The 16,604-nt window shown below is 31.9% G+C and overlaps 1 pseudogene; it reads left to right on the forward strand.

Moving 5' to 3' along the window:
• The first annotated feature begins 451 nt into the window (after window positions 1–451).
• LOC107841661 lies at window positions 452–9,262 on the forward strand (annotated as a pseudogene).
• Window positions 9,263–16,604: the final 7,342 nt, after the last annotated feature.

The following is a 16,604-nucleotide window of genomic DNA, read 5'->3' on the forward strand; positions in this document are numbered from 1 at the left end:
CAAATACAAAACAAAGTCGTGGGTCCTTGCAAGTTGTGTAGAACTATATGCCTTAATAAAGAAAAATTTAAAAAGAAACTGTCTAACACTAAGTCGTGGACAGCCCTGGTCTCTTTCGAGAAGTAATTACTTTATCCTTTTGAAATTTTCATTAAAAAAAATTGTATTGCCACTGTGTAGGCTTTATTGCATAAGAATATTTACTTCTTGAGACTTTTTCTATTCCATTTAATTAGATATATTATGTAGAGGAAATCAAAGAAAAATGTCAAAAAAAAAAGAGAAAAAAGATAAATAGGAATGGAGGCTATAGAGAATGGCACATCATCTTTATCTTGTTTCCCCTTTATAAATATATATATATATATATATATATATATATATATATTGATTTATATCAGTTTCACCCAACATTTTTTGTCCCCTTCAAATCCCAACATCATATTGAAAAATGGATTCAAAGGAAGTTGTTTACGATGTTCCAGTATTTTTTAAGGTCACAAAGATGGCCGTATCGAAAAGTATCGAAAACACGATTTTGCTTCTCCTTCTGATAATCCAATCACTCGTGTTCAATCCAAAGATATCGTTATTGTTCCCGACAACAACGTAACTGTACGCCTTTACCTGCCTAAAATAACCCAAAATAACCAGAAATTTCCACTTCGATTTACAATCGAATCAGCATTTTCTACTTGCTATGATAGTTATCTCCATTCTCTAGCTGCAGAAACCAATGTACTTGTTGTGTCTGTCGAATACCGATTAGCCCCTGAACACATGATTCCAGCGTGTTATGATGATTCGTGGGCTACATGAAATGGGTGTCCTACTCTCAGCATGCCAATGACGAACAAGGAACTGAACCATGGCTGAAAACCTATGTGACTTCTCCCGTGTTCTCTTGTCAGGTAAATGGGCGGAATAAAAATGGGTCAAATCAATAAATGAGTCCTGATACACATTGATTTGTTGGATAGGGGATCAGGATGGACATAAAATGTGAACCCTAGTATAGGTTTTTCTTAAACTAATAGTAGTTTAAATTGTTTCATGTTTACATAATTTGCCATGCTTTGTTTGTATCTGTGCCTAGAGTTTCCTGTTCGTGGTAATTTGGTGATGTCCATGATTTTGGATAAATAGTTTATTGTAGTACCTTGTAGGTTTCTTATTTCCTTTAGTATCTAGCAGTGTGTTATCTCTCTTGTTGTGTGCTTTGATGTTATTTGTTTGGTATACTGTTACATATCCTGAACCGGGGGTCTATCAGAAACAACATTTCTATTTCATATGAGGTAGAGTTATGGATTGCGTATACTTTACCCATCCCAGGCCCCACTTTGTGGGAATACGTTGGGTATTGTTGTTTACATTATTTGCCATCTTCATATTTGATTCTCTATGTTTTTGATTTAGGTTACATTTTGATCTATAGATTAATTACCTATTTTGATCAAATAATTTTGAAGTTAATTTTAGGGGACTTCCACTTGATATGTGAATCTAGTAATTTCTATGACTCGATCAACACGATGTTGAATGAGTGTTAAGTTTTTTTAATGATTTTGGTAACCTCAGGTGATAGCACAGGAGCCAATATTGCTCATAACATGATGATGCGAGCAAGTATGGATGAAGATAAACTTGGACATGGCTTAAGGCTTGTTGGAACGACATTAATTCAACCCTTTTCGGGAACCATGAGCCAGATATAATTTGGTCGTATTGTGTTGGGTTCAAAGTTTATGAAAAAGTGTGAAGGAGAAATGGAGGAAAATAGTGGAGAGAAGGGAGACACTAATTTAGAAAGTGTACTCCCAAATTGGAAAGTTCACTCTTTCTCCCACATTGGTGGAATAAGAGAACTTGTGAGTGTTTAAAATAAGAAACACTTACTCCACATGGTAAGTGAGGCAAGAAATAAGAGATGCCTCACGACATTGTTATCATCGTCGCTCGCTGGCTTCGGCTTCATTTTTGGAAAACGATCGATGAGATCTATCTATTATATATCCTGAACTAGGGGTCTATCAGAAACAACATCTCTATTTCATATGAGGTAGAGTTATGGATTGCGTATACTTTACCCTCCGCAGGCCCTACTTTGTGGGAATACGTTGGGTATTGTTGTTTACATTATTTGCCATCTTCATATTTGATTCTCTATGTTTTAGATTTAGGTTACATTTTTATCTATAGATTAATTACCTATTTAGATCAAATAATTTTGAATTTAATTTTAGGGGGCTTCCACTTGATGTGTGAGTCTAGTAATAAGAAATGACTCGATCAACACGATGTTGAATGAGTGTTAAAATTTTTAAATGATTTTGGCAACCTCAGGTGATAGCGCAGGAGCCAATATTTCTCATAACGTGATGATGCGAGAAAGTATGGACGAAGATAAACTTGGACATGGCTTAAGGCTTGTTGGAATGACATTAATTCAACCCTTTTCGGGAATCATAAGCCAGATAGAATTTGGTCGTGTTGTTTTGGGTTCAAAGTATATGAAAAAATATGAATGAGAAATGGAGGAAAAATGGTGGAGAGAAGGGAGACACTAATTTAGAAAGTGTACTCCCAAATTGAAAAGTTCACTCTTTCTCCCACATTAGTGGAAAAAGAGAACTTGTGAGTGTTTAAAATAAGGAACACTTACTCCACATGGTAAGTGAGGCAAGAAATAAGAGATGCCTTGCGCCATCGTCATCATCGCTCTCTCGGCTTCGGCTTCGGATCCACAGGTTTAGGTATGAATTTTTTGAAATACAAACTCTTTTCTTGTCTTGAAAAACTTTCCGTGTGATCTATCAAACCGTTGAGTGAGTTCGCTGAATCCAATAATTTGAGGTACCGCTATTGTTCGGATTAAAGACCATTTTATCCTGGGTGAAAGATTCCAAAACATCGGGTACAGTGAGGGGCATTATTCCTTAAGGACACTCTGTGAATTCAGAGGACTTGGTCTTAAATTTTGTTTCTTCTCTTTTCTGAATCTTAACACACTTCTTAGATAGATTATTCGTAATCTAGTGTTGAAGGTGTTACAGAACTTCATAAGTGTTCTTGTCTTGGACTTGAACTAGTGTTGAAGTTTGTGTTTCTTATATACAGATTCTTGTACCCGAATACATAAAAGATAACAATCTTAAGGAATAATCTTGCAGAATATGTATTGCTTGTTTTTGGAGATTAAAGCTTTAAGCTTTCTACTCCGTTTGAACTTAACTAGTGATTTGAAGATATAAAATCTTCATCACAAGTTAAAGATCACTCGGTTGACGATTGAAAGTCATAAAAACTTCATCGTTAACTAGAAACAAGAAGAAGAGTTTAAAGTTGCTTCACTTTATAAGTAGTATTCTGGAAATACAAAATTTTATTATCTTGTGGTGATAGGAAAAATGACTAACGAAAGTCAAATGCAAGATGTTGCTAAGACTGTGGGGGCAACTAGTATTGCCTCAACAAGTCGAGCAAATGCTCCGCAACCAATGGAACCTGCAGAAAATCCCAAAAAATTTACGGGCATTGACTTTAAGTGATGGCAGCAAAATATGTTCTTTTACCTCACCATTCTATGCCTTCAAAGGTTCACTAGTGAGAATGCTCCTGAGGTGCCCGAGGGAACCTCGAACAAAGAGCATTTCATGATTGTAGAAGCTTAGAAACACTCGAACTTTCTTTGCAGAAATTATATATTGAGTGGTCTCCAAGACGACCTCTACAATGTTTACAGTGGAACTAAGACATCGAAGGAATTGTGAGGAGCACTAGAACGAAAATACAAGACAGAGGATTTGGGAATTAAGAAATTCTTTGTTGCAAGGTTCATGGACTTTAAAATGACAGATAGCAAATCGGTCGTCTCTCAAGTGCAGAAATTGTAAATAATCATCACGATCTCCTAGCAGAAGGTATATCTTTGAAAAATACCTTAGTTGAACAAATTAAAAATGTTCTCTGTACGCACATAAATATTTTTGTAGGTTTGATTGTGAATGATGCATTTCAAGTAGCAGCGATCATTGAGAACCTACCACCTATTTGGAAAGACTTTAAAAACTACTTGAAGCACAAATGCAAGGAGATGACTGTCGAAGATCTTATTGTCCGACTACGTATTGAAGAGGATAATAGGGCTACCGAGAGAAGGTCAAAAGGGAATTCTACAATTAATGTAGCACATATTGTAGAAGATGACCAAAACAATTCTAAGAAAAGGAAGAAAGTCAAACAAGGAAGCCATCAACCCAAGAAGAAATTCAAGGAAAAGTTCTTCAACTGTGGCAAGATTGGCCATAAGTCCACGGATTGTCGTACCCCTAAGAAAGGCAAGAAAAAGGACCAAGAAAATATGATTGAGTCCAATAAAGAATGTAATGATCTGTGTGCTATGTTTTCAGAATGCAACTTGGTGGGGAATCCTCGCGAGTGGTGGATGGATTCTGCTGCCACCCGCCATGTTTCTTCCAACAAAGAGTTGTTTTCATCATTCGCCCCGGCTTAAGTGGAAGAAATAATCTACATGGCTAACTCCGCTACGGCTAAGGTAGAAAGAACAGGAAAAGTGGGCTTGAAAATGACTTTAGGAAAGGTCTTGACACTTAACAATGTCTTGTACATTCCGAAATTACGTAGAAACTTGATTTCTGTTTCACTTCTAGACAATAATGGATTCAAATGTATAACCGTTTTTGGAAAAGTTATAATTAGCAAATGAGAAGTGTATGTAGGGAAATACTATCTCACCGAGGGCCTTTATAAGATGAATGTAATAAATGTTGAAATAAATAAAAGTTCAAATTCTTCTTACTTGCTTGAGTCTTATAATTTATGGTATGAACGTTTAGGCTATGTTAATTACAAAACATTATGAAAATTGATTAACTTAGAAATTTTGCCAAACTTTGAGTGTAATAAATCAAAGTGTCAAACGTGTGTGGAATCAAAGTATGCAAAGCATCCTTATAAGTCCTTTGAAAGGAATTCCAATTCTTTAGACTTAGTGTACACTGACATTTGTGATATGAAGTCAACACCATCACGTGGTGGGAAAAAGTGTTTCATAACTTTTATTGATGATTGCACTAGATTTTGTTATGTCTACTTACTAAATAGTAAGGATGAAGCAATAGAGGCGTTTAGGAAATACAAAACTAAAGTAGAAAATCAGTTAGAGAAAAAGATAAAAATGATAAGAAGTGATAGGGGTGGAGAATATGAATCTCCTTTCGCCGAAATTTATGTAGAGAATGGAATTGTCCATCAAAATACGACCCCGTATTTACCTCAATCTAACGGAATTACGGAAAGAAAAAAACAAACTTTGAAGGAAATGATGAATGCCTTTCTTATAAGTTTCGGTTTACCGCAAAACTTGTGAGAGAGACTATCCTTACAGCCAATCGTATACTCAATAGAGTTCCCCATAGTAAAACACAATCAGTTCCTTATGAATACTAGAAAGGAAGGAAACCCAACTTGAAATATTTCAATGTGTAGGGGTGTCTAGCAAAGATCCAAGTTCCTATGTCTAAAAGGGTTAAGATAGGACCTAAGACTGTGGACTGCGAGTTCATAGGATATGCTAAAAGCAGTAAAGCATGTCGGTTTTTGGTTCATAAACCCGAACATCCGAATATAAATGAAAATACAGTAATTGAATCAGATAATGCTGAATTCTTTGAAAACATTTTCCCGTATAAAACTAGACATGAACAATCTAGTGGAGAGTCTAAACGACCGCGAGATGAACCAAGTAAGAATATACATAATAAAAAGAATCCAAGATGTAGTACACGTCAAAGAAATTATACTACGTTTGAATCAGATTTTGTAATATTTCTCTTAGAAAATGAGACTCAAATGTTTAAAGAAGCGCTATCGTCGTCATACTCATCCTTTTGGAAAGAGGCAGTCAATAGTGAGATTGATTCAATCTTAAGCAACCATACGTGAGAATTGGTTGATCTTCCTCTAGGAAATAAACCTTTAGGTTCTAAATGAATCTTCAAAAGGAAAATGAAAGCAAATGGTACTATTGACAAATACAAGGCAAGACTTGTAGTAAAAGGCTTCAAGAAAAAAAAAAACCTTGATACTTTGATACATACTCGCCAGTAAAAAGGATAACATTGATTCGAATATTAATTGCATTGGCTGTGGTATATGGTCTTTAAATCCATCAAATGTATGTGAAAATCGCATTTTTAATGGAGAATTGGAGGAAGAAATTTACATGGAATAGCCTGAGGGTTTTGTGGTTCTAGAAAAACAGAATAAGGTGTGTAAACTTATTAAGTCGTTGTATGCACTAAAGCAAGCACCTAAATAATGGCATGCAAAGTTTGACCAAACTATGTTGGTAAACGGGTTAAAAATAAATGAATATGATAAATGTGTTTATATTAAAGACACTCCAAATCACTAAGTCATTGTGTGTTTATATGTAGATGATATGTTGATCATCAGTAGAGACATTTCTGACATAAATGCAATGAAACGAATAATCGAGAGAAAGTTCGATATGAAAGACCTTGGAGTTGCGAATGTGATCTTAGGAATAAGAATTCATAGAACTCCACAAGGGTTAGCATTGTCACATTCTTATTATATCAAAAATGTACTTGAAAAAATAAAGTATATGGAATTCGGTATTGCCAAGACTCCATTAGATGTGAGCTTTGCACTTCTAAAGAATGAAGGTGAAAGTGACTCACAATTGGAGTACGCAAGAGTATTCGGATGTTTAATGTATATAATGAACTGTACGCGACCAGACATAACATGCACTATTAGTAAATTGAGTCAGTACACGAGTAATACCAACAAAACTCATTGGATGGCAATGAAAAGAGTTTTGGGGTATCTTAAATACACTCAAGACTATGCCTTGCATTATAATAAATATCCCGCTATACTCGAAGGATATAGTGATGCAAATTGGATTGGATCACTGGATCAAATGAAGTAAAATCCACAAGTGGATATGTATTTACTATCGGTGGAGGAGCAGTCTCTTGGAAATCATCCAAACAGACTTGTATTGATCGTTTTACAATGGAATCTGAATTTATCGTATTAGATAAAGCCGGTGAAGAAGCAGAATGGCTCCGAAATTTCTTGAAAGATATTCCTTATTGGCCCAAACTAGTGGCACTAGTATATATACACTGTGATAGCCAAGCGGTAATAGGTAGAGCAGGGAGCATGATGTAAACGGTAAATCTCGTCACATATGATGAAGACATAATACCGTTAGGGAAGTTCTCTCTAGTGGAATTATCACTGTTGACTATGTAAAGTAAAAGGATAATGTGTCGAATCCACTTACAAAAGGCCTATCTAGAGAAGAAGTGGAAAAGATATCCAAGGGAATGGGTTTAAGGCCTAGGAAAAGTCAGCATGGCGGTAACTCTACCTGGAAGACTGGAGATCCCAAGAGCTAGGCTCAAGGAGATCAAACAAAGTTGTGTCTGACAGGTTCAATATTGTCAATTACCCAACCCATTCTCATGAACAAAGATAAAACTTAAGGTGAAAAGTCTTTTAATGATTATCTAAATTTGGCAGATTTGACCAAATAGTTTAATTTATAGAATTGAACGTTTAGAAATCACCTATGTGAGGGAGAAGTGGAAGCCGCTTCAAGGAAAATGTTAGTAAAGGCCTATTCTCTAAGCTCTCATGAAATGGGGACGTGTTCATGGATGAAAAGAACAAAACCGTGAGAACCATAAACGGTAAAAGGATGGTTGTGTGACATGCGTTGTCTAGGTGTACACTAAAGCTCGACGGTTCAAAGATATCAAATCTACCGATTGACCGAGTGCATCCGATGTATGTTCAGTACGAAAAGTTCAAATGAAAACCTACTTATCCAGATGGAATCAGTCTTTGCTTGATGATCACATACTTCTCCGTAAAAATTTTATTAAAAAAATAGTCATTTCCCATTCATGTGGGGGATTGTTGGGTTCAAAGTATATGAAAAAGTGTGAGTGAGAAATGGAGGGAAAATGACGGAGAAAAGGGAGACACTAATTTAGAAAGTGTACTCCTAAATTGGAAAGTTCACTCTTTCTCCCACATTGATGAAAGAAGAGAACTTGTGAGTGTTTAAAATAAGAAACACGTACTCCATATGGTAAGTGAGGCAAGAAATAAGAGATGCCTCGCGCCATCGTCGTCGCTCGCTCGCTCAGCTTCGGCTTCGGTCGATCGATGAGATCTATCTATTTGGACAAAGTTTATTTGACAGAAATTTATACATTCAGTTCGAAAATATCAAAGGGAAAAAACATAACATTTTTCTGTGTTTTGATACTCCATTTATATGTATGCATGCAGATTTCAAAACAGTATTTCGAAACAGTGCAGTGCTGAAACGAAGGGATGTAACCCTTCAATGAAATGACACACAGATTCATGAAATTGTATGCCTGTTCGGAAAAGATACATTCTTTGGACGAATATACATGACTTTTTCAGAAAGGTCACACCTTTTAAGTGAACCATTGCCATTTTTCAGAAGAGGCACATGTTGGCTATATAAATCTGCTTTCATTCACAGGTTTAGGTACGAATTTTCTGAAATACAAATTCTCTTTTTGTCTTGAAAAACTTTCTGTGTGATCTATCAAACCGTTGAGTGAGTTCGTTGAATCCAACAATTCGAGGTACCGCTATTGTTCGGATTGAAGGCCATTTTATCCTGGGAGGAAGAGTCCAAAATCTTGGGTACAGTGCGGAGAATTATTCCTTAAGGACACTCCGTGAATTTGGAGGACTTGGTTTTAAATTCTATTTCATCTCTTTTTTTGAATCTTAACATACTTCTTAGATAGATTGTTCGTAATCTAGTGTTGAAGGTATTACAGTACTTCATAAGTGTTCTTGTCTTGGACTTGAACTAGTGTTGGAAGTTTGTGTTTCTTATATACAGATTCTTGTACCCGAATACATAAAAGATAACATATTGTTGCCCTGAAAATCCCAAATCTGATGATACATCCGAATTTGCTATCCAAGCTTGTCTGCTCCAAAATTCTGATATGCACTGGGGGCGCAGATTTTATACGCGATAGAGGATGGACATACTATGAGGCGCTGAATAAATGTGGATGGAAAGGCTAAGTGGAGATTAAAGAATCAGAAGAGGAAGAACATGTTTTCCATTTGAATTAATCCAACTTGTGAGAGAGCAAAGGTCTTGATGAAATGGACGGGTGATTTCTTTCAACAACCAATCTGAATTCTTACTGCGTAAAATATATATACTGTTGATGCAGTTGTTTCTATTTTCTTCTTTTATCAAACCATTTGGATATTAGATTTTGAAATTTATGAACTTACATCTCTATGAAAAAGTTACTAAAGTTTAAGAAAATAAAAAAAAACTTTTGAATCTTATAGCCTTAAATTAAAGTTGTGTCAAATGTACTAAAATATCTTTTAATCTTGTGGTCCTAAATATGTCATGTGTAAAGTTAAAATTAAAGTATTGCCAAAAAAGAAAAAAGATTATTCTTTTTTAAACGAACTAAAAAGGAAAGTAAACCATTCTGTTTTAAAGGGAGGAAGTATTTGTTATGAAGGCAAAATTTGAAGCCGACCACAAAAAAAGAGGCAACGTGATAATGACCCCATACATCAAGTTTTTTGATGGATTGTCCGTATCTTGGATGCTCTTTGTAATATAAATTGGTGGTCTTTAATGTTTACCTCATTCATACTTCATAGTATTCGTAATGATTTTTAATTTCGCTAGGCGATGCTTGCCCTAAGGCATAATTGCAGTGTTATCTAATTTACAAGATAAACCTTTATCCTTGATGTTAAAAAAATCGCTAGGCACAAACCCAATAAGGCATGAGTTCATACTATAACTTATGTACAGAGACACAAGCTATACCTATGGTACACATCTAGTGTATGAATTTCTGAGACATAATATTCCAAAATTTAGCTTATGTCTTAGGACTGAAGTTATGTCTAAGGCAAAGGGGTGGTTGGATTTGCTTTTAAAAAATAGCTTATAAGTCAAAGTCCATAAGTTGACATTATCCTTTTTTTTGGGGCTTATTTTGATACTTTTTAATTTAAAAATAAGTGCACATTTTTTAACTTTTTCAAATACCACCAAAACTTTAAAAAAATGCTTAAAAACTAAAAAACATCTAAAAATAAGTCAATTCAAACACCCACAAAAAATATTCGGAAGACGCTATGCCCTATAATGTATATAAGTTTAATGTGTGAACTTCTTAACTCTAACTCTAAATTTAAGTCTAATATTTGTTTCTCTTCCGTACTTTTTAAATTGCTGAGCTCTGATACCATTTGTAGGGGGGTGCGCGGATTTAGTAGATCAAATAGATTCAGTAGGTTACTAGTAAATCTATTTTTATTTTTACGTGGATATTTTTTAAATTTTGTTTCAATATCTTTTAATAATTTACTTTTTTCGTAAGATATATTCATTAATTATTTTGTCCTGTAGTAATTGCAGAGTTACAAATTTCTGTATAATAATTTATCCTATCTGTGCTGTAATGTATATCTAATTCTAGATTTTCAATGTTATTTATTATTTTGTGTTGTTCTTCTCATAGTGAGTTTTTTAAACTATATAAACTATCACATGTACTTTTATCTAAATTTTCTAAAGTTTTTTCTATCCATATTAATTTTTCTTTTAGGTTTTCCATTATTTTTCTAATTCGGTTTCTATAATTAATTTCATTATTTAGATTTTCTTGATTTTCTCTAGTTTTTCTAATATATTCTAACATTTTTTAATCTGAATAATATCCTTTTGGGTAAATTTCTTCGTATAGCTGTTCTAGCCAATTTATAGTTTCAATTTCATAGTCTATTACTTTTTCTAATATTATTTTCTTAATATCTATAATTTCTATATCTTTAAGTATATATAAGATTAAAACTTTAAGATAATCTAAATGATCTATTTTTTAAAATTGGTTTTATTATAATATTTTGTAGTTATTTGTTTTAGCCTTAGTAGTTTTTGCATATTTTTATTAAGAAATTCTATGTATTTTATATCTTTATTTTCCATGTATCTGTCTATGTTTATTTTTATCTGTTTTTCTAGTAACTGTATGTTTCTTATATCTTTTTCTAATAATTCTATGTAACTTATCATTGTAAGTATTTGTAAGAGTAGTTAGGTAGATATGGTATATAATTTACTCTAGTCATGTAATATTTACCAAAAGCTTTTTCTAATATGATTTTTCTTATATCTGCTACTTTTATATCTCTAAGTGCATACAAAATAAGGATTTTGAATTTATCTACCATCATATCAGATAAATTATCATTCATTTTCATAAAATTGCTTTTTTCAAAATATTCCCTTCAACCATGTACATAACAAAATATGGTCATCTTAGCTTACTATATACTAGATTATTCTTAAATAATATGTTCTTCCGTCACTATTAACATGGTAATTTGGATACTTTTTTCCTTAAACAGCGCCTCTACTCTGGTTACTCCCCGCCACGGCTTCTTGCCTCATTGGTTTCACCTTTAGGATGGCATAGTCCTTAGGGATTTTTCTCCGTTTCCTCTTTGTTAATAAACTTCTTAACATATTATTCTTCGAATAATTCTACTATAAAGTAACTAATATGAATTTATTTTATCATATCATGATTGTTGGGAATTATGAATTTAGCTATTCATAATCATAAATAGATATACCTGTTCGGGTAGCTTTGATATTTCTGAAGTTTGTTGCTCCATAGCTTTTTCCATTGTTTATTTAATTAACTGAGTAAAGTATTTGTTGTGGAGTGGAGAGAAAAGTTGCTTCAACGCATAAAGGCTTGCTTTTGCAATGCCTTCTGCCTTCTCTATTTATAGAACGACAAAGTAAGCTTTACAATCTATCTTTACACATGTTTCTAAAGAAAGAAAAAAAAGTCAACAAAAGGGGCTTACATGCCTATCCTATCTACGTAAAAGTCCTAACAATTTAATTAATGTACCATAACTCAATCAAGACTTTTTGTACAATAATATACAATAATTCAGACTTTGTACAGTATCTTGTCTCCGTTGATTTTGACGTATCTGCTCCATTATTACTCCTTATCTTATCTTATCTTTCCTGCTGGCATTTTGTCTTCTTGATTTTTATTCTAGATGTACCTCTGGAATAATATTATCTTCTCCATTACACCTCGAACATTGGTGATCTGGATATTTATGTCCAATTATTTTACAGTATCTTGTTAGCAGTCCGTCAGAAAGAAATCCTTTTTTTATTGCTCTTGCAGTAGATTGTTTTTCTGGGTTGAGTAGCGTCATTATCCATTGTCTTACATCTTCCATATCTGCTTGTCGTAGCTCTTTCGAATTTGAGTAAATCATTTGATGATCTCTTGAATAATAGCTCCATATTGGGTTTCCGTTAGCATAATTATTTGCTAGTTCTTGAATGATCGTAGCTAGTCCAATAAGTCGTTTATTTGCATAAAAATCTGGTATCTCAATTCTGGGTATCTCCGGTTGTTGTGCAATATCTTCTGGTATAATCATATCTCTAGTTAATCCTATCTTTACAACTTGTATAACTGGTTTTATTTCATCATATAATATCTCTGCTGGTGCAGTATAACACTTTATATAAAATAAATTTTCATTTGTTATTCTTTTGTAGGTGGTGAATATCTTGTATAATTCTTCCATGGCTGTTAGCTCTTCTCCGTCTTGGGTATATATGGTATTTAGTAGTCCATAGTCAAAACAGGTTTTAACTAGGCTTGGGTTAGTTTTGGGTAGTGCGATTAGTTTGTTATATCCTTGTAATTTTTGGGTTATATAATTGGTATTTGGTTCTTTGATGTTTGTAGCTCTGGGGTTGTGGTTTAGAAAGATTTGTACTCTGTATATATTTTCTATGTATTTCTGGGCGGTTTAGTTGTATACTTTTTTGTCTTGGTTTAGCCTATCTCGGTATGTGTTAACTTGTGGGGGTATGAATAAATGGTCTTTTTGTGTTTTTGGTGTAAATAGTTTTTCAAATATTTTATTCATATTTATATTCTGGTATCTTGGTCTATTAACTCCTTTGCTTGTACCTGTAGAAGTAGATTGATAAATGTTATGGGTTTTAGGGAGTGTCCCAACGTCTCCTTCTAGCTTTGGATTTTTAATGTCTTCTGATCGACATAGCTCTGCATATTGCTGAGTTAGCTGATTTGTAGCTATAGACTTCAGTTTATCTTCATTAGTCTTTAGCTTTTCTATCTCATTACCCATATTGTCCACTTTCATTGAAAGCGTAGTTAGGGTGTTAAGTATTTTTTCTAGAGTATCTTCTTCTATTATTTCAGTCTGTGTAGCTTTGTCTTGATATGTAATCTGCAATAACATTTTTGTTAGTACTGATCACTTCAATTGTAAATGTGAAATTTAATATATTTAAAACTAGTCTCCGAATCTCTTTTGTTGTAACTGAATTTTGTATTTTCTTTGTTAACCACCAGCGTACCTGTGTATTATCTGTTCGTACAATAAATTTGTTATATACAATATATGGCTCAAATGCTAATAAACATTTATATAATGAACATAATTCTTTCCTATTTATTTCCCATTTTATTTCTGTCTCATTGAACGTACCTGAGTAGTATCTACAATGGTGTTCTATTTTTTCTGCTTCATATCGATATTTAAGTACTCCTCCATAACTATATTCACTAGCATCTGCTTCTACTATATATATAATTTTTTTATTTTCATCTGGAAATTGTAATTTTGGTAATTCTCTACAAAGTAATTTTATTTTTTGAACTTGTTTTTTATCTTTTTCATCATAGTTATATTCTATATCCTTTTTTAATTTTTTCTGTAGTGGTTTTAGAGTTTCTGCTAATTTTGGAATATATTCTCTTACTTGGTTTACTAGTCCTAAAAATGATTGTAATTTCTTTTTTGTATCTAATTCTTCTTTCGAATTTATTATTTTTTGTACTATATGTTGTTGCATTTTTACTCCACTTTTATCTATTTGTATTCCTAAAATTCTATCTGGTTTTTCATAATTTCAGCTTTCTTTTTGCTTAGACTTATTCCCGATTTTTCTATTATATCTGTAAACTGTTCTAATAATTTTAAATGTTCTTCTTTGGTTTTTGTATATAATAATATATCATCTATGTATACTATACAATTAGATGATTGTTTAAAATAATTATCCATAAAATGTTGATATCTACCTGGTGCATTTTTATATCCAAATGGTAACACGTTCCATTCATAAAATCCTTGCGGTTAATTCTTTAGATTCTTCTTCTAGCTTTAGGTGGTAAAATCCTGATTTACAATCAAATTTGCTAAAATAATTATATCCTTGGATTTGTCTTATTTTTAGTATCTTATTTGGTATTGGATAATTATATGTTATAGTTTTTGCATTTAAATTTCTATAGTCAATAACCATCCTACTTTTTCCTCTTTTTTGTTCACTATGTTTATTTACTATAAATGCTGGACTATTATGTTTACTATTACTTTTTTGTATATATTATTTTTCTAATAATTCATCTATGTGCATTTTAAATTCTTTTAAATCATCAAAATTATATGTTAATGGTTTTTGTGTTATTATGCTATTTTTATCTATTAGTTCAATTTTTTATAGTGGTTTTATGTTTTTCCCATCCTTTTAATGGATCTTCACTATATAATTGTTCTAATTTTTTCTGAATTATTTCTATTTTATTTATTGAAAATATAGTTATTTCTGTTTTATTTATCGAAAATACTACTAGTTCTACTGTATCTTCAGTATTTTTTATAGTTTCTAACTTTTGTGTAATTTTTTCACTTTCTTGTATCCAATCAGTTTTCTTTCTTATTTTATTATTAACTCTTTTTGCTCTTACTTTTTGTTTACATGGTGTTGTAAACCACCAGTCTATTTTGGTTATTATATGTGGGTATAATTTATCTAAGAATGGCATTCCTAAAAGTATATCTTTTGATGTTAATTCATAATTATAAATTTCTTCTATTGTTAATATCTTATCCCATACTTGTATTTTTACATTCCTAGCTTTATAAGTAATTAAGCTTCCTTCATTATTAAATCCTTTAACTATTATTGGTGTTTTTAGTTTATCCCATTTACTTTCTGGTAGGCAATTATATCTACATAGATTAGCTTTTGCTCCTGTATCTATCATAGGCGTATAATATCTACTGTAATATCCTTCTACTACTATCTTCATTAATACATATATCTTCATTTCATGTTAAGGCTCTTTTTAAGAATAACTTTTCTTGGTTATATGTTAAGGTTAATTGTGTATGTTCTATATTATATGGTTTTACTTGTTCTAACCATTTTATTCCTAATATTATATCTGCTTTTTGCATTTCTTCCTTTACTTCGAATTCTATTTTTATTTTTCTAACTCCTAATATTATTTCTTTTTCTGCTATATTTTTATTATTTATTAAACTTCTTGGTAAGTCTGGGCATATATCATTGTCGGTTTTTATTTCTTCATTTTTTACTAGATATTTTGCTATATAATTTTCTTCTTGTCCTGTATTTAAAAGTATTAGATACTCTTTTTCATTTATTTTTCCTGTTATATAATATTGGTTTAAATTACTTATTGAATTTGTTTCATAACTTGTTCTTTTTGATGAGCTTGATGATTCTGGTTTTTCATTAGCTATTCTTTTCGTTGTACTTATTCTATCATTTACTATTTCTAAATTTTCTTCTGTATCTATGTCTCTATAGGTATAATCATTATAATCTATTGTTTTTACTATTTGTTCGAATGGGCTTTCTATTTGTATTTTGTTAATCTTATTTTTTCCTGTTATTTTATGTTTTGTTGTTAATACATATAGATTTTTACATCTTGCTGTAAATATTTTACTTCCTGGGGTTAACTCTATTCCTGATATTTTCCAATATAATACTAATAATTTATCTATATTTCTATCTGTTACTGCTACTGAATAATTTGCACTTATTATAAATTTAAATTTTTGATATATTAGATTTCCTTTTACGGCAGTTATTATGCTTTTTTCTATAGGTTTTATAATTCTATCGTCTGCTAAATATAATTCTATTGGTGTATCTATTCCTTCTCTAAAACATGCTTTTATCAATATCTTTGTACCTCCAAGGTGTACATATTTTATTGGATCTCCTTTATTTTTTATATCATTTATTTCTTTATTAATTATTCTTTTTGTTACTAGTGGTATACTAGCTTTTCCTTTTGCATATCTGCAGTCTATTACATGTTCTTTTTGGCATACGACATAATATTCATTTTTTTTCCTAGTAAAAATATTTTTTATTGTTGGTATTTTAAATATTTTCTCTACACTTAAATCTAATTCTTTTCCTTTTATTTCATCAAATATGTTACTATCAAATATTATTTTTTGTTCCGTTCCTTCATCATTTAAATATTCTTCCTTTGTTATTATTTTTATATCTTCTTCAGTCATTTGATTCATCTATTTCACTATCTATTTCATTATCTGTTTCGTTTTCTAAAATTTCATATATACTATCCTCACTTTCT

This window comes from Capsicum annuum, chromosome 9, assembly GCF_002878395.1.
Source record: "Capsicum annuum cultivar UCD-10X-F1 chromosome 9, UCD10Xv1.1, whole genome shotgun sequence".
Classification (NCBI taxonomy): Eukaryota; Viridiplantae; Streptophyta; class Magnoliopsida; order Solanales; family Solanaceae; genus Capsicum; species Capsicum annuum.